Source organism: Corythoichthys intestinalis, chromosome 4 (genome assembly GCF_030265065.1).
Source record: "Corythoichthys intestinalis isolate RoL2023-P3 chromosome 4, ASM3026506v1, whole genome shotgun sequence".
NCBI lineage: Eukaryota > Metazoa > Chordata > Actinopteri > Syngnathiformes > Syngnathidae > Corythoichthys > Corythoichthys intestinalis.
Genome location: NC_080398.1, coordinates 16,003,007 through 16,030,663, shown reverse-complemented (window position 1 = coordinate 16,030,663; position 27,657 = coordinate 16,003,007). Strand labels below are relative to the sequence as shown.

Sequence of the window (27,657 nt, the reverse complement as noted above, 5' to 3'; positions counted from 1 at the left end):
GTGGAAACACAGACAAAGAGCTTTTTACGTAGAAATTCTTGTGAGTAAATGCGTAAATCCCTCAATTCTTTATAGATATGTACGCAAAATAGTCTTGATTCTTGGTTAAAAGCAAAAAATCAGGAAGTTAGCATTTATTTTAAGTATAATTTATTTTACGTAAATATGTCAAATGTGCTGCTCGTCTTTAAGTCACTGTGGCGCCGCCTTACCTCAACGAAAAGCTTTTTACGTTGAAATTCTTGTGAATAAATGCTTAAAAAAGTCCAAATTCTTTTTAGATTTGGACGAAAAAAAGTCTCAATTCTTGTTTAAAAAGCAAAAAAAACCAACCAAAAAAAAAAAAAACGGGCAGTATGCATGTATGATACGTACATCATTGGAAAGCTTAAAATGTTCTGGGGGAAGAAAAATTTTGAGCAGGAGGGCATTTAAAAAAAAAAAAAAAAAAAAAAAAGAGGGCACGCAAGAGCAGAATTAAAGACGCCTCGATTTTAACGAGATATTATTGCGTACTTACCTTGTTTTGATCCAAAAACTCCATGTAGCATGTATCACCGAGTGTCAAGAGACAGCTGTGAATGGCCACAGCTGGATTTTTGGGTGATTTTATGGGTGAAACATGGTGATATAACAAGGGTCGCGATGCAGAAATCGCAAACAGCAAGGAGTGGTCGAGATTTTATTTTTCATATATTTACCCTTTCAAACGTTATTTTTCCATTTTTCTTTGTTTGGATCGAATATTTATCATCTAAAATATAGGGGGAAATGCGTCAGTGACGAAAAAATTCAGTTAAGCGATAGTTATGAGGTAGATATCCGTGACTTTTTTACAGACGCCAACTTTTTCATTGTGATGTAATTTGTTTAAAAGTTCAAAACAGGGGTGTCCAAAGTTTTTGCAAACGGGGCCAGATTTGGTGTGGTAAAAATGTGGAGGGCCGACCTTGGCTGACGTCCTTTACGTAGAACAATATACAGTATTTAAGCAAATTTTAGTAAGCCATTCTGTGTGCCACATTTGCTTTATTATTTTTTTGATTAATAATTTTAACAATCTTGCAACTAGCCTTTGTGGCGTTCTCTTTCGACTCTCGGGCTCTTGCGAAATACTGCTGCTGTAAAATTAAATTAGCTTCAAGTTGCTTCAATTACTCGCTACGTATCTTCCCTGTGATCTTGTCGTACATGTTAGCGTGTCTTGTTTGGTAATATCGCCTCACATTGAACTCATAGCGACTGTATCTTTGCCAATGAGGCAGACAAAGTTGTTGTGTATTTTAGTGAAGAAATTTCCACCTATCCTTGAAGCGTCGGCCGTCGCAGTCATTGGTCATTTTTGTTGATTGTCGCCATTTTACAAAATTGGGAGTAAAGGGTCACACGGGGTAATGTTGCTTAGAGTACTGCTGGCTTTTAGTGGGTAAATGAGGAGCAGCATTTAATGTGTAAGATACTTCATATGCTGGTAGCAGTACTGCTGACCAATTTATTAAGTCTGTGTGTGGGCCAGATGTTATTGATTTTATGACAGAGGCTGGGGGCCGGATGAAATTTGACCACGGGCCGCATTTGGCCCCCAGGCCGGACTTTGGACATGTCTGGTTTAAAATATACGAGTAAATACGTTTTTTAAGTCTTTTTTTTTAAACTAAATATTAGACATCAATTAATGATTCTAAGCTAAAAATGACAGACATTTCGAATGATAAATACGATTACTTACCTTCTTTTTATGGCTAGGTTGAAACTAAAGCGGTTGCGCGACATCTGTAAACGGGGGTTTCCAGGGTAAAATGGACAAATTAAAAAATAGTTTGGGGGCTTATTGCGCCATGAATCTGCTATGGTAGCATATAGACATATTGTTCTATCAAACACAACTGTTCTTTTGGCTTGAAATACAGCAGTTTATTTTAAAGAGGGGTGCAAGAGCAGAAACTGCTTTTTCAGCCTTGACTGTTTTTTCCGCCATACACACTTGTACACATGCAGTACATGTGAATGTTACTGCTTTGTTTGTAATACAGAAAAGAATTAAAACTTCAATTGGTGCTATTTAAATACTTCTTGAGTTAAGATGTTCTTCCTATACTTTTTAAAAAGTAGCTCTTAAGGTGGGATCTCATGCAGACATTGCTTTTTGTGATGTGGACGTAGAAAATTTAAATCATGTTTTTTCACTGCAATGTAGTTAATTCCTTCTGAAGTCAATTAAAGACTTGGCTGTATCTAAAAATGTTGATATGCCCCTGACAGAAGAAAAAAAATGTTTGGTGTTTATAAAAAAAGATACGAATTTAGAATTTGCTTTAAATGTGATATTGCATATGGGGAAGTTTTTTTTTTTATTCATAAGTGTAGATTTAAAAATTTTATTTTATTATTTTTTTTTAAACCAAACCATGTTTGGCTCACTGGAGAGCTGATTTGTCTATCTTATGCAAAGCCTTAAATTTGATAGATGGGAAAGCCCTTCATCTATTTTCTTTAGTTGAACAATAGACCCTACTCACCTACGTCACAAAATGGGCGTGTCGCTGTTTCCGGCCACCATATTGTACCTCTTTTTCAGACCTATTCTCATTGTTTTCAATTAGTCGAGCAAGTTATAGAGCAATTCCTGGAAGCCCCGGTGTTATCTGACGCTGTAAACTCATTGGATCCGTTGCATAAAAGGCGTTACATGGAAAAGCTTCAGTTTATCCATTCGCCAGATCTGTATTTGATGCCTAAATCGATGTTTTTCGACCCGCTGGCTTCGCCTGACATCTGATATCGATATTTACAACTATCTTGTCCACACAAAATCAGCCTATTCTCACGAAAGTTTGAAAAACTTTAAGAGCTTGGAGGCTTATAAATGCTACGTTGCTGGTTGGGTGAAACACGTCCTCGTACACGAAAATTCGGCAGGAATCTTGTGCTCGGAAGGTGAGTTACGAAATTTTCAATTCAAAATCTTTTGTTCTTGCTAACATCCACTGTCAAGTCTAATGTATTTCATGTCATTTGTCAATGGAGCTAGGGCTTTTAATGTTTATATGGTTTAGCGATAGCACTCACTACATACATACGTATATGTTGTCGGCGATTAGCCTAGCAATGATCTTAATTGTGGTTGTCAGCCCAAAACCCTCTAAATATAGATTAAATGCATTTTACCTGTTATAAAATGACTACTACATAATCTGTGGTAGTCGTTTGGAGCCCAGTTTTCGCGTCGAATTGCAGCAGCCCATCTCGCTCTTCTCTCCGGGTCCCTCGGAATCCGGTAAAACTTCAAGTCTCTCCGTCTATCTTCTCTGTTATTGCAACCGACCGCCACACACGACTTCACCATTTTGAGTATTAATGTTGACGAGCAGTAAAACGTGCAATAATAGGAGGAATTTACGAAGCGCTAATGCATTTCTATGACGAGTATGCGGACAACATGGCGCGGGGGCGTGGCTGTGACGTCACATGAGTAGGGTCTATATAAGTTGCTTTAGAAAGTCCTCTCTTGAAAGAAAATTTTTTGACGTTTTCTTTGTTTTCTTTTGTGTGTGTGTTTGTTTTTTGTTTTTGTGGTTGTCGTTGCTATTGTCTGCTTAATTATGCTCAGTCTATAATATTTTATTATAATATTGTATTTGATGTTGCTACTTGAGTGCTTTGTTTTGTGTGTATATGGTTCAATTAACAAACAAAAAAAAATTACTCGTTGCGCGGTGTAATGTCACCCGCTAGGTGTCAGTATGGGATCTCTGTTTGACCTAGCATCTAATTCAATTTTATTCGAACTCCAACACGGTCACGACGGTCAGTGTTCTTGTTGAGACCCAGATTTGTTAAATTTCTCGAGGTATATATATATTAGGGGTGTCAAACGATTAAAATTTTTAATCGACTTAATTACAGCTTAAAAATTAATTAATCGCAATTAATCGCAATTCAAACCATCTATAAAATATGCCATATTTTTCTGTAAATTATTGTTGGAATGGAAAGATAAGACACAAGGCAGATATATACATACAACATACTGTACATAAGTACTGTATTTGTTTATTGTAACAATAAATCCACAAATGGCATTATTAACATTCTTTCTGTTAAAGTGATCCACGGATAGAAAGACTTGTAGTTCTTAAAAGACAAATGTTATAGTTACAAGTTATAGTAATTTTATATTAAAACCCCTCTTCATGTTTTCGTTTTAATAAAATTTTAAAAATTTTCCATCAAAAGTAGAGTTAATAAAATAATAATAAGAATAAAAATAAAAATAACAATAATAAGAATAGAGTGACCAAAGTCTGAGTAAGTTTTACGTGTATTTTGCATAGCTATTTTGATATGGAATGCCAGTTCATTTTGCATTGTTTAACTGTGAGAATAGGGCCTCATTACTATAGACTGAAGTCCTTTTCTTTTTGTGAACAACTGAAGTGCTTTTCTTTTTGTGAACATTATTTTTTTTAGAGGGATAGGAATTTTTATATTATTATTATTATAGGATTTTTGTTGTGCTTTCACTAAACGATACTTATGTTTGTTGTGAAGGAGAAGCTTATGCCAATAAACGGCGCGGTCCAAAGAACGCCTGTGTCCACTCGCCTTTATAAGATATATACCTCTGCACATATCTTACCCAAAATACAACAAGAGACACATAATTGCCACTAAAAGAAAGAAAAAAAAAATTAAATAACGCCCGTTAACGTGATAATTTTGACAGCCCTAATATATATATATATAGCTTAGCTGTCCCTAGGATTGCGCTCTTCTGAACGGAGATGTCGGACGTTGTTCCTGGTATCTGTTGGACCCATGCACCCAGCTTGGGGGTTACTGCCCCTAGTGTCCCGATCACTACTGACACCACTCTTGCCTTCACTCCCCACATTTTCTCCAACTCTTCCTTCAACCCTTGATATTTCTCCAGCTTTTCATGTTCTTTTTTTCCTGATGTTGCTATCGCTCGGGATAGCTGCATCTATCAATACTGCTGTCTTCTGATGTTTATCCACCACCCCTATGTCAGGCTGGTTGATCATCACCAGTTTGTCTGTCTGGATCTGGAAGTCCCACAGGATCTTGGTTCGGTTGTTCTCGACCACCTTTGGAGGTGTCGCCCACCTTGACTCTGGGGTCTCCAGTCCGTACTCGGCACAGATGTTCCTGAACACTATGCCTGCTACCTGGTTATGTCGTTCCATGTATGCCTTGCCTGCTAGCATCTTACACCCTGCTGTGATGTGCTGGACTGTCTCAGGGGCCTCTTTGCATAGCCTGCACCTGGGGTCCTGTCTGGTGTGATAGACCCCAGCCTCTATTGCTCTTGTGTTAAGGGCCTGTTCTTGTGCTGCCATGATCAGTGCCTCCCTGTTGTCTTTCAGTCCGGCCTTTTCCAGCCACTGGTATGTTTTTCCCATGTCAGCTACCCCCTTAATTTTTCGGTTGTACATAACATGCAGGGGCTTGTCCTTCCATGATATCTCCTCAGGGTCTTCCTCCTTACTGTGCTTCTGTTGCCTGTGGCATTCACCGAACAGGTCATCACTGGGGGCCATTTTCATGATATACTCTTGGAGGGATGTAGTTTCCTCCTGGATAGTGGCTCTGATGCTCACTAGTCCTCGGCCTCCCTCTTTCCGCTTTGTGTAGAGCCTCAGGATGCTGGACTTAGGGTGAAACCCTCTGTGCATTGTAAGGAGCTTCCTTGTCTTGATTTTGGTAGCATGCATCTCTTCCAGTGGCCAGGATACGATGTCTGCAGGGTATCTGATTACTGGTAGGGCATAGCCTTTAATGGCCTGGATCTTCTTCTTGCCATTCAGCTGACTCTTGAGGCCCTGCCTCACCCTCTGTAAGTATTTGGTTGTGGCAGACCTCCTAATTGCTTCCTCATGGTTCCCATTTGCCTGTAGGATCCCCAGGTATTTGTAGCTGTCTTGCACATCAGTTATGTTGCCTTCAGGTAGTCCAGCCCCTTCAGTTGAGATCACTTTCCCTTTTCTGGATACCATTCGCCCACACTTATCGAGTCCGAATGACATCCCGATGTCATTGCTGTATATTCTCATGAGGTGAATCAGGGAGTCGATGTCACACTCTTTCTTGGCATACAGTTTGATATCATCCATGTAGAGGAGGTGACTGATGGTTGTTCCACTTCCCAACTGGTACCTGAAACCACTCCTGGTGATGATCTGGCTGAAGGGGTGTAGGCCTATGCAGAACAGCAGGGGTGACAGAGCATCTCCTTGGTGGATACCGCATTTGATGCTCACATGTGCAACTGGCTTTAAGTTGGATCCAGAGTTGTCTTCCACAGCCCCATTGAGTTCTGGAGGAAAGTCGTTAGTGTCCTGTTGATGTTATACAGCTTCAAGCATTCCAGTATCCATGTGTGTGGCATTGAGTCATAGGCTTTCTTGTAGTCAATCCAGGCAGTGCACAGGTTGGTGCTCCTGGCCTTGGAGTTTCTGGCGAGTGCCCTGTCCACCAGGGTGCTTGGCTACCCTGGTGTTATTGCCAATCCCTTTCTGTGCCCTGTGCATATATAGCTCCATGTGCCTGCTCATTTTAGCCATTATGATGCCTGATAGGAGCTTCCATATGGTGCTGTGGCATGTGATAGGCTGGTAGTTGGATTGTACTGTTCCCTTTCGGGGGTCCTTCATGATGAGGATGAGGACTGTCCGACCCTGGGTTAGCCACTCTGGGTGGGTCCCCGACTTCAGCAGCTGGTTCATTTGTGCTGCTAGGCGTTCATGGAGTGCAGTTAGCTTCTTAAGCCAGTAGGCATGGATCTTGTCGGGCCCTGGAGCTGTCCAGTTCATCATTTTGGACAGTCTTGTCTGAATGTACAGTATATATGTATATGTATGTATATATATATATATATATATATATATATATATATATACAATATATGCAACAGCAGACATCCAGACAAGACTGTTCATATATACTGGACTGTCTCAGAAAATTAGAATACACAATATTCTAATTTTTTGAGACAGTCCTGTGTATATATACAGGACTGTCTCAGGAAATTAGAATACACAATATTCTAATTTCCTGAGACAGTCAGGAAATTAGAATATTGTGTATTCTAATTTCCTGAGACAGAAATTAGAATACACAATATTCTAATTTCCTGAGACAGTCAGGAAATTAGAATATTGTGTATTCTAATTTCCTGAGACAGTCCTGTATATATACACAGGACTGTCTCAAAAAATTAGAATATTGTGTATTCTAATTTTCTGAGACAGTCCAGTATATATATATATATATATATATATATATATATATATATTTTTTTTAGGGCTGTCAAAATTATCGCGTTAACGCGCGGTAATTAATTTTTTAAATTAATCACGTTAAAATATTTGACGCAATTAACGCACATGTCCCGCTCATACAGTATTCTGCCTTTTGGTAAGTTTTACAGCAAGGCTTTTTGTGCTGTCTAACAGCGAACTCTTGTGGTCGCTTTGCGACATGGTTTATTGTTTTCTTGCCAGTTCAATATGGCTGCACGACGTCTCGGGCTGACGCCTACGTTGTAATGTTGTGCTTATATGATCCTTGGACAAGATTTGTCCGTAAGTATGGTTGTTGTAAAGAATGTACATACTATGTTAGTAAGCGAAATGTTATATTTTTTGTATGAGACGCTTTTTGTTTATGTTTAGTGAACCTGTATAGCGTGCTAAGCTAACGTTGTTGCTAATGCAATGCTTGTGTACTTTTTTTTGTAGTTTTACGACGGCGCGCGGATAACAAACGAGGTTGGAAACAACGAAGTTGGAAAAACAGCTTGTTTTGGTGATTGCTTGTTCGGCGTGGTTGCGGCCAACAGTAACCATTAATCCTGCAATAAAAAAGTAGGTGAGACCAACTCTCCGTGTGTTCTCTATATACAGTGCGACGCTACAATAGATATTCCTGACATTTTGATTGGGTGGGCACGACTCACGTCTGGGTGGGTCGTGCCCACCCCAGTCCCCCCATACACCCGGCCCCGAACACAACGCAGAACATTAGCATTTACAACCACCACTGATTGTCAAGGGTGCCCAACTTCCCATCATGCATTTGGGCGGAACAGTTAAGTCGCTACAGTATCATTTAGTAAACGCACAACAAAAATAATATTCCTGTCCCTCAAAAAAATAATGTTCACCAAAAGAAAAGCGCTCAATGTAACGAGAACTGGCATTCCCAATCAAATAGCTATGCAAAATACACGTAAAACTTAGACTTTGCCTTGGCTAGATCTCTAATTAATTTGAAACTTGCCATTGACACCTTGTGGCGTATTCAGTCACTACCTTATGTAGTTAAAGACACTGTGGAAGAACGGCAGGGAGGCCATGGGACGTCCCGCTCGGCGACGTCAACAATGGCGAGCTATTAGATCATTTTTTGATTGAAAACTTTACAATTTTTATTAAAACAAAAACATTAAGAGGTGTTTTAATATAAAATTACAATAACTTGTACTCACATTTATCTTTTAGGAACACAAGTCTTTCTATCCGTGGAACCCTCTAACAGAAAGAATGTTAATAATGTTAATGCCATCTTGTGGATTTATTGTTAAACAAATACAGTACTTATGTACAGTATGTTGAATGTAAATATCCGTCTTGTGTCTTATCTTTCCATTCCAACAATAATTTACAGAAAAATATGGCATATTTTAGAGATGTTTTGAATTGCGATTAATTATGAGTAATTAATTTTTAAGCTGTGATTGACTCAATTGCTTCTCTCTCTTTCTCTCTCTCTCTCTCTCTCTCTCTCTCTCTATCTATCTATCTATCTATCTATCTATCTATCTATCTATCTATCTATCTATCTATCTATCTATCTATCTATCTATCTATCTATCTATCTATCTATCTATCTATCTATCTATCTATCTATCTATCTATCTATCTATCTATCTATCTATCTATCTATCTATCTATCTATCTATCTATCTATCTATCCACGACGAAGAACAAGTGTAATTAACATTACTGCCACAAGAGAGCAGTGTTGGTCTCGTAATATACCGAATACATGTATAACCGAACATTTCCAGTTTAGATTTTGACTAACACTATTTGGCTGATGCGTTCAGTCTGTTGTGTTAAGCAATCCCCATGTATTCATCTATGTATATACTTGCATTGCGGACGCAATACAGTCATCTTTGGGGTCCACTTCAGAATAACCACTCTCCATTTATTTAGATTTAGATTAAAAAAAAAAAAAAATACATTGCCTACATGCAGACCATCAGTAGAAGGAGGAACATCTGCTTCACAGTTTTAACATAGTTCAGCCTTCCACTATGGGGTGTACATGCTATTGCCATGCTTGCGTGGGATTTTCACATTCCAAAAACACCTGGGATCCAGCCCACCACTGACACTAATGAGGATAAGCGCAATAGGATGTGGATGCACCATGGATGGGTACATTACATTCAGCGATAAATGGCTTTCTGCGATTTTGGCATCGTTCATTTATTTATTGATGTTACTGATGAGAAATGCTGCAGTTAATCATTATTTTTCAGTTTCAACTGTAATTATAGATGAAGTAATAAAATTTTTTTTTCTTTGCCAAAAATAAAAATTTACAGAACTGTTTACTCATACAGAAGCCACATTTTATTGTTGTTGGCCTTAATAAATAAATGGCTGTGTCTTAAAATGGATTTCAATTAGTAGTGGTAATAAGTAAATCACTGAATGTAAAATATATTCACAAGATTGATGATAACAATAGTCTATATAACTGCTATTTAATCACAATCAAAATGTTGCAGCTCGATGAATCGCATACAGGAAAACATACTGCAAAAACTGGCCGTCTGAATGATAACAGACCTGTTTTAAGGACCGTATCTGCCAGTGCGCTGAGAAAATTACATCTGGTATAGCAAAGGCCAAAGGACAAACTGTGTATATATATATATATACATATACAGTGTATCACAAAAGTGAGTACACCCCTCGCATTTCTGTAGATATTTAAGTATATCCTTTCATGGGACAACACTGACAAAATGACACTTTGACACAATGAAAAGTAGTCTGTGTGCAGCTTATATAATAGAGTTAATTTATTTTCCCCTCAAAATAACTCAAATTGTAGCCATTAATATCCAAACCCCTGGCAACAAAAGTGAGTACACCGCATGGGAACTACATACAGTGGGGAGAACAAGTATTTGATACACAGTCAATGGGAAAACCCATTGGCAGTGTATCAAATACTTGTTCTCCGCACTGTACATCCCTAAATGTCCAAATTGAGTACTGCTTATGATTTTCCCTCCAAAATGTTATGTGACTCGTTACAGGAGTGCTGTCAGCATTGCTGCAGAGATTGAAGAGGTGGGGGGGTCAGCCTGTTAGTGCTCAGATCATACGCCGTACTCTACATCAAATTGGTGTGCATGGCTGTCACCCCAGGAGGAAGTCTCTTCTGAAGACGGTACACTAGAAAGCCCGCAAGCAGTTTGCTGAAGACATGTCAACAAAGCACATGGATTATTGGTCTATGGTCTGATGAGACGAAAATTAATTTATTTGGTTCTGATGGTCTCAAGCATGTGTGGTGGTGACCAGGTGAGGAGAACAAAGATAAGTGTGTCATGCCTACAGTCAAGCATGGTGGTGTGAATGCCCCCCCCACACCTCTTCAATCTCTGCAGCAATGCTGACAACACTCATGTAATGAGTCACATGACATTTTGGAGGGAAAATAACAAGCACTACTCAATTTGGACATTTAGGGATGTACGTAGTTCCCATGCGGTGTACTCAGTTTCGTTGCCAGGGGTTTAGATATCAATGGCTATATTTTGATTTATTGTGAGGGGAAAATAAATTAACTCTATTATATAAGTTGCACACAGACTACTTTTCATTGTGTCAAAGAGTCATTTTGTCAGTGTTGTTCCATGAAAAGATATACTTAAATATCTGCAGAAATGCGAGGGGTGTAATCACTTTTGTGATACACTGTACATTTGTGAATGTTATTGCTTTGACATGTTTGACAATGCAAAACAGAATCATTAAAATTTTAATTGGTGCCATTTAAACACTTTTTGAATGGAGAGGTTCTTCTTACTTTTGAAAAAAGTTCTTAAGGTGGGATCTCATTATGGGTGCACGATATCAATTTTTTGAAACCGATACCGATATCGATAACTTCCTGCTCCTGAAGGCCGATGCCGATACGATAACCGATAATAATTTTTTAATGTATATCAATTATTCAATATCATTGATGATGTGTCCCCTGAACAATGAGTATTTATCTGAAACAAACATAAACCCAACAGGTATTTTGCTTTGTCAGCAGATAAAACATTTGGTGCAACAGGAGAGGAGACTCTCTTGTCGTCTTGGTCAATGAAACAACTTTCTCAACCTGGCAATTATAGAACAGCATGCCTATCAATAAACAAAAGGCCTCTCAATAACTTGTAAACATAACACTGTAAAATACGAACATTTGCTAATTGCCATAGTAAGGTTTATAACTCAGTGAAGGAAAAATACGGCCTCTAGAACAATTACAAGCCTTTGCATACTGGCAAAACAGGAGTGGAAACAAACGCACACATCCCAATCCGACACCAAAAATATTATTAATAGGCCCGATAACATATATTGATATTGGATTTATTAGGATGATGTCATAATTCCTATTATCGGACCGATAATTATCGGACCGATAATTATCGTGCACCTCTAGATCTCATGCAAACATTGGTTTTCCCATGTTACTAATACTTCTGTATTAATACTGGCTGTAAAATGTCATTGAGGAGTCAAATCAAAATGATTGTCAATATGAGGACATAGAAAAACCATTTTTGACAACAAAATCATTCATTTATTAGAGTTTACTTTTTTACAGTTTACAGTTTGAACATAATGAAGAAAAACAGCACTTAACATCTATGGAATAAAATGTCAGGAGTACCATTTCTAATTATGTATCAAGTAACAGAACGGTACAAATGTACTATGTATAAATAGGACTGTAAGGGAGAGTGTCACGTTATACTTCACAAGAAAGGTGTATATTCCTATTCGTTTTTTTGTTTGTTTGTTTGTTTTTTTGTTTTGGTCATAATGTCCCAGCACTATCATAATAGCATTATATCCCTTTTGTAGTAAGTTTATTTCCCAACCTCATAAATTTTTTCTCCCAATTTTAAACATTTTTCCCATTTCAGTGTCACAGCAGCTCCATTCAGATGTTAACAGAACTCTGGCCCCATGGTAAGCACAGTGAACATTATCCTACACGCTAATAAATCCACAGAAGCATCAGACAGGCAGCTGCATTCTCCAGCCAGCTAATGTAAATGTTAAAGGCTTGGGTGTTTGAGACCTGGAATGTCACTGGGGTTATCTATGGAAGCTTCCCAGCTCATACATTTTGTTGAAATAGGCTCAGCGGTCATGCTTGTATAGGCTCAACTGTTAATCTGCTTGTCGTTTTCAACTAGCTTTTTTTTTTCATTTGGATGAAACAAGGACACAAAAAACTCTTTGTTTTAAAAATGTCTTGAAATAGTTCTATACACATATCCGTTCTTTTAGCTCATACTGTGTTTTCTCAATATTCAGTATCTCGTCTTAGTCGCAATGCACTTGAGCACTGAACATGTGGGATGAACTGTAACGTACAGTGGAGCCTTCAAGGCTCTGCTGGTTGACTTCCAAGTTATTCTAATTTTCAAAAACAATTCTCCCCACTGGGAATAATAATATTGTTGTTGTAGTCACTTTTAGCGCCACAGCAACACACTCGCTTGTTTTGTTTGGCACAGTTTATATAGCAGACGGGAATCGCTTGGCCGATAATCGAACCCACAGGCTCTGCGTGAAAGACATCAGCATACACTTTTGTTAACAAGAATAAAATAGGATTAAAATTCAGTAAAACTGTTCATACTTTGAAGGTGCCTGACAGACATTTAATGGTAATGGAGGTTTTTTGGTTACTTTATACTATTTAAGTGAAAAGGCTGTGAAATATGTAGCTGGATTTTTTTTTTTTTTAACATCAAGAAAGATTTTCTTGCCCACCCTCACCCTCAGAAATGCATTTATGTGTGCACTGTTCAGACTGCTAGATTTTTTTTTGCTGGTCAAATTCTGACAGTTTTGCTCTGACCAACCAGTAAGAAGACAAAAAAATGCGGATTACAAATGGGTCGATTTGTGGTTGAAATGAAAATCTGATGGTTTAGAGCAGTGATCTCCAACCACTGGGCTGTGCAACGGTACTGGTCTGTGGCGCATTTCCTACCGGGCCACAGAAAAATAATAAATCCTTTGTTAACGACTGCAGTCTAGCCTGTGACTCTTGACACATCAATATCCCTGTCTAGTGACAAATCCAAGTCAAGCTTTGTGTAGGTCGCCATCTAGTGGTTGGCTGCAATTACTGGTATGTTTGCACACCTACTATAGCAGTCCAGTGCCAGTCAATGTAAACAGTAAGTTTAGCTGCTGTTGACTGTGTGCTGCAGGCGGCGATATCTTTGGACAGCTTTTTTCAATTCAATTCAATTCAATTCAATTCAATTCAATTCAATTCAATTCAATTCAATTCAATAGACTACAAAACGAGGCAACAAAAGCGAATGCACTGAATGCATCATACCTCATGGCAAACTATTGCTAAAGCCAAGAAACCTCATTATGCTTGTGACCACAGATATTTGACGTCAAATTTTAGGAGAAGCCGCTGTTAAAAAAAAAGGTTAATTCAGCGTATGGTGAGTGACATTTTCCCTGCACTAAATAATCATTTTTACACTCGTCGTGTTATTTTATATTTTTACAATGTCATTTTTTGCTACACATTGCCAGTCCGTGAAAAAAGGCCCACACCGCACCGGTCCGTGGTGCAAAAAAGGTTGGGGACCACTGGTTTAGAGAAACTGTCCCATTGCTCATTTCAGTAGTTTCGGTTACAGTACATTAGTTAGAGCAGGGGTTCCCAACCTATTCCACTAAGGCACACTGTGGGTGCAGGATTTCATTCTTACCAAACAAGATGACAACACTTTTTCCCCAATCTGGTGTTTTACAAGTGCAATCAGTTGATTGCAGTCAGGTGTGGCTTGTTTTAGCAGAAGCCTCATTGGTTCAACTGTCTCTGCTGGATCGGCTGGAACAAAAACCAGGACCCACAGTGTGCCTTGAGGACTGGGTTGAAAACCCCTGAGTTAGAGGGTCTAGGCAGATTTCATGACATGATGGCATCATATGGAGTCTAAAATCAAATAGGACAGAACATTTTTAACATCAGTTTACATGTGAAATGCTACAAAATGAGGTGAATAAAATTTAAAGAATGGAAAATATATAATTTTACAGGAAAAAAATAGTGTTTAGTGATGCACGATAATACATTTTTCAACTGATACTGATAATCGATCATTTCTTCCTCGTTCCAGCCGATAACCAATAATGTCAAGCAAAAAATTCTATTAAAAGATATATGTAAAATTTTAAAGTATACACAAGAGCAAATATTACTGTGCAAAAATAGAAATATTGCTCTTTTTTTTTCTACATCAAATGTGAACAAGTAGTAAATTCCAACATCTAAACAATTACACATTGTCTGACATTGTGTAATGGTGAACTTTTGGCCACAATTACTTACAGAGTAAATACCTAAGTTGCACAAAAATGCCTTTAAAAGTAAGCCATTCCCAAAATATATAACATTACTACACTGCAAAAACACACCTCCTTAAAAATAGTAATCCCCTGGTTTTCATAGTAAATCTATTGGAAATAAGTGAAATCTGCCAGCGCTTTAAGTGAATTTCCCTCATTTCTTGAAATGAGAAAAATAGCTAACTGAAAACAACAGCCTTATTTTAAGCAATAAATTATATTATATATATATATATATAAAATATATATATATATATATATATATATATATATATATATATATATATATATATATATATACATACAGTATATATATAATATATAATAAATTATAATATATTTAATCCTTGAAAAATGTTTGTCAGAAATGTTCTTTATTCAAGAATAGATATGGTTCAAAACACTATTTGAAAGATATTTTTTCTTAATTTAGGTGAAAAATGACAATTTTTTTTTTAGATGTATGGGCTGAATAAGAGCAAATGGTAATATAACTTCACGTAAGTGGAATAATCTGGCGCATTCATCTGTAAACTAGTCTTTAACACCCAAAACAAAAATGAGAAAATTATTTGACTAGATTTAGAAAAAAATAACCTGATTAAGACGTTATCAATTTGCAGTGTAATGAATGCATTACTGACTGACTGACTGACTGACTGACTGACTGACTGACTGACTGACTGACTGACGGATTTCTTGTGAGTGTGGTTTGGTGCATGTTGAAATTATCATCTAACCACAGTTCCCGTCATGATAAGCATGCTTACTTGACTGACGTCTCGTGTCCAAATGTCCTTGGTGAAACTGATGTGATCGGCATGTTTTTCATGAAAAATGGTGCATTATTTTTTAATCCAGGGCGTTGGCTCTCGAGTCACTTTGGTCAAAACGTTTCTTGTCTGACCGAGCCTGGCCATAGACTTCATAATTATTCACGGGGTGCGGGGCCGATTACCGTAATTTCCCGAATATCGCGCGCACTTTTTTCCCCCAAAATCAACTTGTAAAAACATGGTGCGCATTATACACGGGTACAGGGATGGAGACAGAAATATATATATATATATATATATATATATATATATTCAATATATAAAGACCGATTTTTTTTTTTAATGACACGGCAATGTTGTGTTGAAGAAAGCGTATGCGGCGATCCGTTGCAGACCATTACAGTACATGACGTCACCATTTTATTTCGTTAATATTTCACTCTGATTGGTCGAATGATTTCATCTGTGTTAAATTCTGCTTTTTTCACTCTTCATAAAGCACAGAATTTAGTTTCTTGAACTCATTTGAGTCAACGTTTATTGCAACTTGGACCATAACAAACGTAACACAACACAGACTTCCTGTGTCCGTCAACTATATCTGTCCCTTGGGAAACTCAAACCCAAATAACAATAGTTCCTCTTGTTACAGTAGCGACGCGCTCGTTCCGATTTCCGATTTCGGTCCTCACTTTTATTTTACCGTATCAATCCATGGAAGAAGCATTTATTCATCATGATGAAACGATCAAGTTATACAGCAGCCTTTAAAACAGGGGCACCCAAACTTTTTCCTGTGAGGGCCACATAACTCTTCCCTTCTCTGATGAGGGGCTGGGGTCAGTTTGTATCAGGAAAAGTGTGACGATTGCAGGAGTGCTGTAAGGGAAAAATTTATTGTTTTTCAGAAAGCCACAATCAATAACCGTTTATGGATTCTTCGGGGGAAAAAAAGTATATAATATAATATAATATAATATAATATAATATAATATAATATAATATTATAGACTAAGCGGAAGATAATGGATGGATGGATGGATGGATAATATAATATAATATAATATAATATAATATAATATAATATAATATAATATAATATAATATAATATAATATAATATAATATAATATAATATAATATAATATGATATGATATGATATGATATGATATAATAGACTAAGCGGAAGATAACGGATGGATGGATGGATGGATGGATAATATAATATAATATAATATAATATAATATAATATAATATAATATAATATAATATAATATAATATAATATAATATAATATAATATAATATAATTAATAATAACACTATTAATTAAGTAGATAATATCCAAATAACCCGCTCTGGGTTCTTCATAGAAAAAGCCAGGAAATAAATAACACAGGTAAAAAAAAAAAAAAAAAAAAAATTGTTCAGGGGGCCGGACCAAATGTGGAGGCGGGCCGTATCCAGCCCGCGGGCTGTAGTTTGGGGACCCATGCTTTAAAAGAAAAGTCACATCTGTTTTGTTTTCTACTGGATTTTGGTAAGTTGGAGAAGTTGTCAGATGATATTATTACCGTGCATATTGTCAATTTACGGATATGTTTTGAGCTACCAATGTGCTATGCTTGTGCTGTGTTTCGCCAGTCAGTAAAAAGACATTTCTGTATCTCAGTACTTCTCAAATGGTGGGGCGCGCCCCCCCAGGGGGGCGCAGAGCGATGCCAGGGGGGGCGCGAGTGACCTCGGGGAACAATTTTTTTTTTTTTTTTTTTGCCGTACTAGAATAAAGTGTACTTGCACATCCACTCCGTGGGTGGCAGTGGCGCTCTCATTTTCAAAGTGCGTGCAGTATTTTTGAAGTAAGCAAGAGCACACGGAAGAGACTCATGCAGAGCTGGACTCACGCAGCGACCCACTGACTTCTTCGGTTCTCACGTGTCCGGCCGAGAAGTGCCGTTTTCGGCTTGGGATCGTCACGACCACCGCCCTCACCTACGGTTCTCCCTCGGCCGCCGAGAATGCGCTTTGTTCGGGCCGTTTGCCTTTGACTTTTAATATAGTGGGAAATGAGGAAAGACCACTGTTTACTGAGTCTAAAAATGATTATACCGGAGAAGCCAAATCAGTTAAGACACCACTTAAAGACATTAGACCTCAATCTCATTGATAAGCCGCTTGATTGTTTTTCAGCGAAAATGTGCCGAATATTGCCAATTGTCACAATCGTCCCGCTTTGTCAGTGTTATATCAGTAAACCAGTGAGCACTGTGGTGAATCAGCGAAAATAAAAACTTTCCTTCTGTCCAAAGACCCCCCCCCCCCCCCCCCCCCCCCTTCTATTCAGTTTTGTTTTTTTTTCGGTCAAATTTTTTGGCATGTTGTCCTGAAGAGTAAATGTTTCTAATCAATTTGAATTTGTTATTATTTACTGATTTTATTACATTTTATTTTTCAGTATCAAATGGTCAAAAATGTACCTTGAGTGTATTTTTACAGTTTGGATGTGACTTTTTTTTTTTTTTTTTTTTTTTAACTTCAGGCAAATTGATGCGCGTTAAGTCTTTTCTGTTACAAGCAACACAATGTTTAAAAAGTTATACTTTATTATAAGTTGATCTATGTTACTTTTTTTCTTTAATAGAAAAAAAAGGACACAATGTTAGGCTGAGGCGTACTTATAATAGTAATATAGACGAATGATACTATTTACAGTGGCGGCAGCGAGTTGGGGGGGGCGCGAAACATTTACGTCTTCCTTGGGGGGGCGTAACAGAAAATAATTGAGAAGCACTGCTGTATCTGAACACGAGCTCTGTTTTCTTGTATTCTTCTATTTATTGGTGCTAAAATTAGGGTGCACGTTATACACGGGTACAATAATTTTCCCAGATTTTTCAAGTAAATTTGGGGTGCGCGTTATACACGGGTCTGCCTTATATTCGGGAAATTACGGTAATAGGGGGCCAGCATTGTTGGCGTGGTCATCAAAGCTGACCGAGTAGAATCACAGATACAGAGCTTTTTCCGTTGAAAATTCTTGTGAATAAATGCTTAAATCCCTGAATTCTTTATAGATATGGAGGTAAAAAAGTCTTGATTCTTGGTTAAAAGCCAAAAAAAACATGCAGTTAGCATTTATTTTACGTAAATATTGCGAACAAGGATGCTAGTCAGCAAGCAAATGTAGCGGCCGCCATATGAAAGCAAGAGCTTTTTGCGTTGGAAATTCTTGTGAATAAATGCCTAAATCCCTGAATTCTTTATAGATATTGACGTAAAACAGTCTTGATTCTTGGTTAAAACCCTCAAAAAAGCGTGCAGTTTGCATTTATTTTAAGTAAATATTGCGAACTATGATGCCAATGCCATTGTGGCTAATTTCTCCCATTCATTTTTTTCACGTTTCAAAACGCATGTGTTTTCCGAAATTTCCAGGTCCGCGGTGAGTCAGCAACCAACACACTTTTGCTCAATAGACGATGTTTATTGATTAGAAAATTCAGAATAAATGAGATTTATTGATTACAATCCCACAAGAGCAAGCAACAAGTATCAAAACAAGAACAAGTGGTAACGATGATGTTAGATCTAGTTTGTCAATCCCAGAATCCCCGCGTTACCGTTACAGCACAACAAACTGTTCCTTAACAATGAAAATCGCTTACCGTTGACAAATGAGCGGGGAGCCAAACGCTCTGGCAAAGCGGCAAAGGAACGAAGCCAAGCGACCCGTACGTAATCCTCTGGCAGACTTCCGGGGAGTTGGGGGAATCTCCCGACTCTTATAGGTACGTCTGACGCGGGGACACGGGTGGCCACTCCCTGCCCCCACGAAAACGCACCACCCGAACTCGTGACCCCCCCCCCCCCACCCCCGCAAGGGTATGCGATTCCCCCCCAGTTGAGGCTTCCAGCGGTTAAAGTAGAATGTTTATTTCAGTTATCTCGTGAGATTCCCTCCTAACTATGGAACTCAAGCGCGTACTCTGGTGCAAAACAAGTTATCTTGTGAGATTCCCTCCTAACTATGGGACCCAAGGTGAAAAACAATAGAAGTTGTTACAATCTAGGTCACAGAAGCAATCATACATCACAAAGGCATAATGTGCTAATGTTAAAGCATCACATAATATTTTCCCCCATCAGCATGCATGGTACAAAAAATATAATTATTACCTTGAATCCTCGAACAAATCACTCCTGAGACAATCCTTCCTGTTTGTATGCGGTACAGCTTTCATACTTTTTCAACCGAAATCCGGCGTTAGATCGTTGTGTGCGTGTGTTTGAGAATAACTCCTCTTAATGCTGGATGTGGGCAAGCCCCCTACTTGAAGGCGTGGCGCAGCGTCTGACGGATGTGACCCGTCAATATAATGATGAAGTCTATGGCTTGGCATCTCTTTCCGCCTGTGCTCTTCAGTTCGTCCGGCCACAAAATGAGCACCCGTGACAGGCCTTAGTCGGGCCATGGTGCTCGTTGAGTTGAACCGGAGATGAGTGGGGGCGGCGCTGCCTGAGACCGAGCTGTTGGCTGCTTGTCAAAGTGTCTTCGATTGTCACTAGCTATTTTTTTAATCTTAGTTTATGTTTGTTCACATTAGCTTTAGCCTTCGCGCGAGTGGAGCCTCGTATTTGTTCCACAAATCTTGGTGATGCAGCTTTAAATGGCTGATCAGGTTAATGGTGTTGAATGAGGACACTTTCTTTCCACCTCGAAGAACTTCTGTAGTACATGTTTTGCAGATGGTGAGAGCGTTATTTGTTTCACACACGGAAAAGTAAACGAACTCTTGTGACGGAGCCGCCATGATATCAAGCATTTCCTGTGACATCACTCATGCGACAGGGCCTTCAGAGGGTGGAGGGGTTGAGATGGCGGTGCAGAATTGGACAAAACTACATCGATTGTATACATTTGGAGGCTAAATGACGTATATAATTATCAGATTGCATTATCGTTTGAATATATATATATTTTTTAATCTGGATTATTTGTGTGACGTTATAATTGCCATTATCGGCCGATAATTATCGGTAACCGATATTATCATGTATCTTTAGTTTCTATAGTCGCTTTGCTGTGTGATACACTTCTTTGGCGGAATTATTAATTTTTTTAATTACACGCACTAGGGATGCAACGATACAGTTAAGTCACGGTTCGGTACGATTTTCGATACAAGGGACACGATTTTCGATTCTATTCAATACATTTAATGCTCTGAACCAAAAATACAAGTGTTATTTTAAAAAAAAATGTTTTTATATTTTGCTAAAAGGCAAAAAAATTACAATGCCATCATATAAACATGCATTATAGTGCATAATATTTATGTGCTTACTTCTTACTGATCTGAAGAAATTTTGTCTAAAGTGCTGAGAACAATCTTTACTGTTAGTAAAGTAAGGCGGGGCACACTGTTGATTGCTACTGCTTTCTTAAGCAGGTATGTTTACCACATGAGCAAAACATCCTACTGTATTTGTGGTCCAAGTCCATCTGTGTTACGTACTGAATTAACAATATTTGCAGCATTATCTATAGCAGGGTTCACTAAATCCGGACCTCGGTGCCACTTTTCCTGTCGTGTTTTCCACATCTCTCTCCCCTAACACACCTGAATCAAATGATTATGTCATCAGCAACCTCTCCAGAAGCCTGATAATGATCCTGATTATTTTGATTCAGGTGTGTTGGAGGAGGGAGACATGGAAAACACGACAGGAAAAGTGGCGCCGAGGTCCGGATTTAGTGAACCCTGATCTATCGTTACTGCCTCACTGGTATGGATAGATTTGGCCTGCTTAACTTCCATTCAGTCATGGCGGTTCTTAATTCATCGATGTAGTTTATGGACTACGCGTCCCATGATCACTCGGGGGGTTTACGCAGCCAATGGTTTGGGACTTGGGGGGGATCCAACGTAGCACATTGAGGTTGCTATTTGATGATATCTAGTGTGTGCACGTGAGTGTTGTCGGGCATTAAAAAAGTTAACAACGCCACAGAAGTCACGTCTGCTCATTACTGCACAACACCAGCATTTGACAATCAAATTTAATAAACAGGACGAGTTTGAAGCACAGCACTCTTAATCTGCCACTCATTGTTCATAATGTAACCATGAGTAAGCGCTCTGTGTTCCAGGGTCTTAAGGTGCCGTTGTGAAAGCGAGGTTATTCGTAGCAACCAAGTCGGCAACAATGTATTGGCGGCCTTTGTAGGTATGTAGCCGTAAAGACAGTCTTTGTTAATTATGTACCAGTGGGGATAGCATATCAGCTCACCCAAAATGCTGTCAAACAACGGATCTGTACGACATTGAAGCTGGCAAGCCGCCTTCTTAAGTTTCTGTCTTACCTCACGAGCAGTAATCCTCGTGCGCCACAGCTCCCACCTATCAGGCAGTTTGGTGCAGTGGAGGAGGGGAGCTGCTCGCGGCAGAGTTTGTTATGTCAAGGCAAAGCTGCGCTGGACATTTTAGCGAGAGAGACGACAAAAATAAATTCAGAAAATACATTTTGGACGCTTTTCATTTGGATCGAATAGTTTTGCGTATTGAATCGAAGAGGGCGTAATGAACGGTTCAATATAAAACCAAGTATTGTTGCATCCTTAACACACAAACACACTAACAAAACAAGACCCAAGAAAAAGCTAAGTGGAGGTCATATCTCATACTGTAAATGACTTGAACTCAAAATAAAGTTTAACCTTTAGGTCTAGCTTAGCAAAAACATCAAATCATCTACAATGGCACTCAAAAGATCTTCTTTTGATTTTTAAAGTCTTCATAGATACCTGCACCTTTTGCCATCCATGCAGCAGGGCTATTGCCTTCCAAGGTGAACTTCCTCATGAGTGTTGCACAAAGGCATAATAATAAAAGGTTTAGTATAATATAGATCAAATCGGCTTTAGTGTGGGTCACTGACCTAAACCGCATCTGCGCTTTCCAGCCTTAATAGTCTGCTTCTCTTAGAACATAATGTTTGGACTGCTTGGGTAATATATTGGCAATAAAGAGACAAAAGGATGTCATAAACGTTGATTAAAGCTCTGGTTAAAAGACACAGGCGGAGGAGCTCTGAGTTATGAGGGCTTTTCAGACTGCGTTATTGTTTCAGTGACAGTGCTCTTAGCGGAGTGGTCGCAGGCAAGTGGTAAACATCTCTCAATGTGTGAAGAGTCATTAATCCCAGGAGCCGGGCAGTGGCTTCACGAGCAGTGTCTGTGGCCCTCAGAAATCACAGCCAGTTGGCACCAGCAGGTCAAACAGCAACTAAATAAATTGTCTGTTCTCAGAAGTCCTTTAAATCTCTTCTTGGGTGCTGAAAAAGGCACACATTAAAACAGTATAGTGGAACAACCGTAGTTGGTGTGAATGCAAAGCAGTGATGGAAAATATCTGCAACATTATTACATTTTAGTATAAGGCAATTACTGTCCATAATAAACCAACATAGGGAATAGACTTGCCACAGCAGTCATCATGACATGATTGGCCTAAGCAAATATGATGTTTGACAACAATGCAAAAGAAAAGCAAAGCTTTGAAAGAAAGCAGAGAACTCAATGCATACCTGTCAAGTTGTAAGGTTTCGGCGTAATTTGCACAAGTGAGCACTGATTTCTAAAGTGTACGCCGTACGTTCAAAATCTGTTCGTTTTTCGTGCATTACTTTTTTTTTTCTCCATTCGGATTTTGTCACCGTTTCGAGAATGAGACGAAGCACGGAAATATTCTCTAGCCATTTGCTCACGAGAATTGCACGTTGAGCGTCTGCTTCCTCCAAACACGTGACTGCACTTGCACTTCCGCCACCATTTTGTGACTCACAGTCGACAAAGTTGATACAAACATGATAAAAATATGGATGAACCAGCTCGTAAGAAAAGAAAAACTGTAGCCCACGGACGCCATCTACCAGAATGGGAGACACAAACTGGTGAATACGCTGGATGGATAAAAGTGTCTTTGAAAGGACCACAGTATTCATTTTGCGTGCCGTGTGGACCGAAAAAGTTTCGGCATCAGGATTCTGCGATATCAGAAAGCACTTCGAGACAAAAGTTCATAAAGATGCAGTCTGCAGAAAGCTATACTGTGACAAAAGCGAAGATTTTATTCTGCCAATTTGTTGCCAGAAACAATTCGCCTGCAACTATTACTGATCACTTCTCAGAATTAGCAAAACAAATGTATGATTGCATCGGTAAGTTAATTTTATCAACTGATCTTTTTAATTTGTAATTAGACACACTAACAAACTACTTTCAAGTCAAACTGAATTGCGAGCTGATGTGCCATGAAGTGCAGCTATCAAAAGACATGATAGAAATTGCCAAAAGTGGTACATACAAATATAACAGAAGTCACTGATAAATTTTAGTAATCATGATGTTGTTGAATATATTGTTATTTGATTGCACCAGGTTATTTGTGACAATACTGTATTACCAATACATTCATATTATTTAAAAAATTGGGTTTTATTTTTGTTTCATATTGCACTCTATACAAAACGTTGTAAGATAAGTCACCAATTTGTAAGGGCATACGTCTCTATTTCAAAGATTGCCAACGGCCTCGGGTTGAGAGGTATGTAAATGTGAACAACTTGACAGGACAACAAAGCACACCTGAACAACACACAAGTGACTTGTTTGATATTAATGGCAGACACAACGAAAAATGCAGTTAGAGATATTTTGTTATGTTTGGTAAGCTGTGCTGTTGATCTTGAATGCACCGTCATGCTTTAAAAAAGCAAGCACACATGGCAATTTTCTCACATTAAAAAAAAAAAAAAAAATCTTTTAAGAAGTAAAAATTGGTACATGTGTAACTCATCTTTATCTTCACCTTTGGGAAAATTTAATTTAGCCCATATTTTTTCCATTAACACATGGAATCTACACTTCAACAATTTGAGCCACATGGAGGAAGAATCCAGGGAGGAAAGAAACAGTGATTTGAAGATTGGTGCCTAATCAAGAGCTACGATGATTGAAAGTGGACTGGCTTCTCTCCAGCAACTATGCCAATTTCCATATTTCGGTGTAGAGTTGAAGTCCTGCACGAATTGGAGGACTCTTGAATGACAGCGGTTCAGCTTTCTGAATAAGTGTTGCCAAAAAACAAGCAAACAAACAAAAAGCCACTCACAAACACCAAGAATCAATCCTTTAAAACATTCTGTGATCTTGCAAGATTTGCTAAGGTTTTTGCTTAGATCAAATATAATAGTGGTTCAAACTACACAGTTCAGGTCTACTGCTTTTGCTTTGGTAACCTTGAGCTTGAACAGATTGAGAGCAAATGTGTAGCTTTTTGGCAGTGGTACAAATAGTTGGGAGTCCAATAATTAGACCTATTGGGTGCATTAGTGTAGATTGTACCTTGAGACACATAAATGTTCTCCTCTTACAGGCCATAAAAACTCTTGGATGGGTCTTAGTTTAATCCATAAAGACTTTTCTTAATTCTTGAGGACAGGAGGGGGTTGCAGCTTTCAGGCTGCTGGAGAACAAAATATGGAAATTGAGCTACAGTATAGGCCTGCAGCCGCTTGCTACTGAAAATATCGTGGTTTACAACACTGGCATTAAAACAGACATTGTTTTTTTATGATTAATGAGTAATTCATAGTTTGTTTTCCCTGAGTTAAATAATCCCTGTACAGCATTAAAATCACAATCTAAATCTATCAAGCCACACTTTAATTTTCTATATCACTTTCTACAGATTAAGATTAAAGGCACATAAAGAAAACCAAGTATTTACACATTTGCACAATTTGGAGCAGTGGTCGCAAACCTACATCCCATAGGAGAGTTGCGGCTGCTGGGTTATATTTTGCAGCGATCTACTTAAAATCAAAGCTTTGTGTTATTGTGGCCCATACCTTTTTTGCATTTGTCCTTTTTAAGCATTCCTGTTGCTCAGGTTCGTGGGAGTTTTTGTGTTCGTCAATAATTTAGTTGAATTGAAGCAGTCACATTAATCCTGAAGCGATCATCGATATTCTACATCACCACTTACTCCTATAACGGTGTGGGCAAGAGCCTATCCAAGATGACAGGTTGCCAAACAATCAAATGTCACGGATAGAAAAACACCTATGGAGACAATTAAGGAGTTATATGAACTGAACATGAATGTTGGTATGTGAAAGAAGCTAGAGTATGCAGATAAAAATTCCCACAAGCCCAGAAAAACACGTGGATGCAAACTCAACACAGCAAGGGGCAGATAATCGAACCCTGAACCTCAACTTTGAATTACTTTGACTCGCAACATGTCAAGCAACTAGTGTTAATGCAACTAAAAGTGACTATCACGACATCCTTGGTTTTGCCTCATTTCACTTTATGTGAGTGACAGTTTTAACACTTTGCAGGATGATTATTTAACTCATTGGCTGCCATTGACAGTACTATACGTCCAATCAACTTTGACCAGGAGAGCCACTCCCAGTCAAATTGGATTGGATGTCTAGCACTGTCAGTGCCATTGGCAGTACTAGACGTTCAATCCACTTTGACCGGGAGAGCCACACCCAGTCAAAATGGATTGGACGTATATCAATTTGCCCCATTTAAGATTCCAATTGTACAACAGAGCCACCATTGGTGTCTTGCCAATGTAGTTGCGCCCGTCAAAAATTGTATCCCCTGGCCGCAGGAGCGCACACACACATTAGTTATGAGTTATGTCGACTTAAACAATTAATTGAAGCCACAAAAGAACCACAGTTATATGTTTTGGACATCGACGTTTATTAAACTGGAGAAACTCCATACAGGACTTGAATTACACTAAAACAGTTATAGGTCATCCTCCAAGTAAAACAGTAAAACATTGCATATTTTACGTTCAGTTCGTATGTTACGTTATACGACAGAAATGGATGATACATGTTTTAAAAGCTCATAGATACCTACACCACCAAAACACGGAAATCAAGCAAATGAGTGCAGCGCAGTGGCTTTGCCCAGGGAATGCAATTTTTGACGGGGGTAACTACATTGGCACGACACCGGCGGGCGTGCCATATTCATTGGATGACGATCTTGGCGAAAAGTATAGCTGTCCTAAGCAGCCTGATTTAGAATCCCCCTCAAGAATGATGGGAAACAAAAAAAACGCTAATTTTCAACTTATTATTATAAATTTTCTTGTAAGTTAATTTTTTTTGCTGACACTGTGTTTCGGGGTCATCAACTTGTTGTGCCCCCCGTGCCCCAAAGGTCAAACTCCGCCTATGGTACCACTGTATACCAAACTTTAATATTGTGGCCTATATGACAAAAAAATGTATTGTTCAACAAGGGCATAGGTTTGCTCTCAACTTTCGGAGGGACAGCATAACCTGCATGTACACTTTTGCCGGGGATGGGACATTAATAAGACCAAACAGATTGGGTGAACGGGGTGTCAGGGTTACATTCATTCATTCATTCATTCATTTTCCATGCCGCTTTTTCCTAACGAGGGTTGCGGAGGTGCTGGAGACTATCTCAGCTAACTATGGGCACTAGGCAGGGGACACCCTGAACTGGTTGCCAGCCAATCGCAGGGCACAAGGAGACATACAACCATTCAGGTACACTCATACCTACGGACAATTTAGAGTGCTCAATCAGCCTACCATGCATGTTTTTGGGATGAAACCGACGCGGGCACGGGGAGAACATGCGAACTCCACACAGGAAGGCCGAAGCCTGGGATTGAACCCTTGATCTCAGAACTGTGAGGCGGACGTGCTAACCACTCAGCCACCGTGCCGCCTGTCAGGGTTACATTTCTCACTAATTTGAACCTAACTCATTCATGGGCTAAATGATCAATGCAATAAATAAATTTATATTGAATTATACTGTACTAACCTTAATGTGTATTGGCTCGGGTGATACACCATTAGATTCAAACCTTTGTTTTGAAAAACTACCAAAGAAACATTTTGAAAACTTCCACAATGAATGTCTTGATTTTATTAGCAAATTTAAAATTGCAGTCTTTGAGCATACACTATATTAACATGCACAATAAATACAAACTTGTTAAAAATCTCTTAAGCTATCCAGGAATGCAAAAAAATAAACATTTGTCTTTAGACCACTCAACATTGTCTAAATCAGTGTTTTTTAACCT

The 27,657-nt window shown here is 38.6% G+C and overlaps 1 protein-coding gene across 2 annotated transcripts in view; it reads left to right on the top strand.

Annotated features, from left to right (window-relative positions):
* The window catches only part of creb5b (cAMP responsive element binding protein 5b), a 143,478-nt gene that overhangs the window by 1,496 nt on the left and 114,325 nt on the right, over positions 1-27,657 (top strand). Inside the window, exons 2-3 of one of the 2 annotated variants that reach the window (XM_057833405.1) lie at positions 7,761-7,886; positions 12,254-12,299. The exons of the other annotated variant lie outside the window; for it this stretch is intronic. The gene's annotated coding sequence lies outside the window, so the exon portion shown is untranslated. The remainder of the gene's footprint in view (positions 1-7,760; positions 7,887-12,253; positions 12,300-27,657) is intronic. 2 annotated transcript variants of the gene reach the window in all.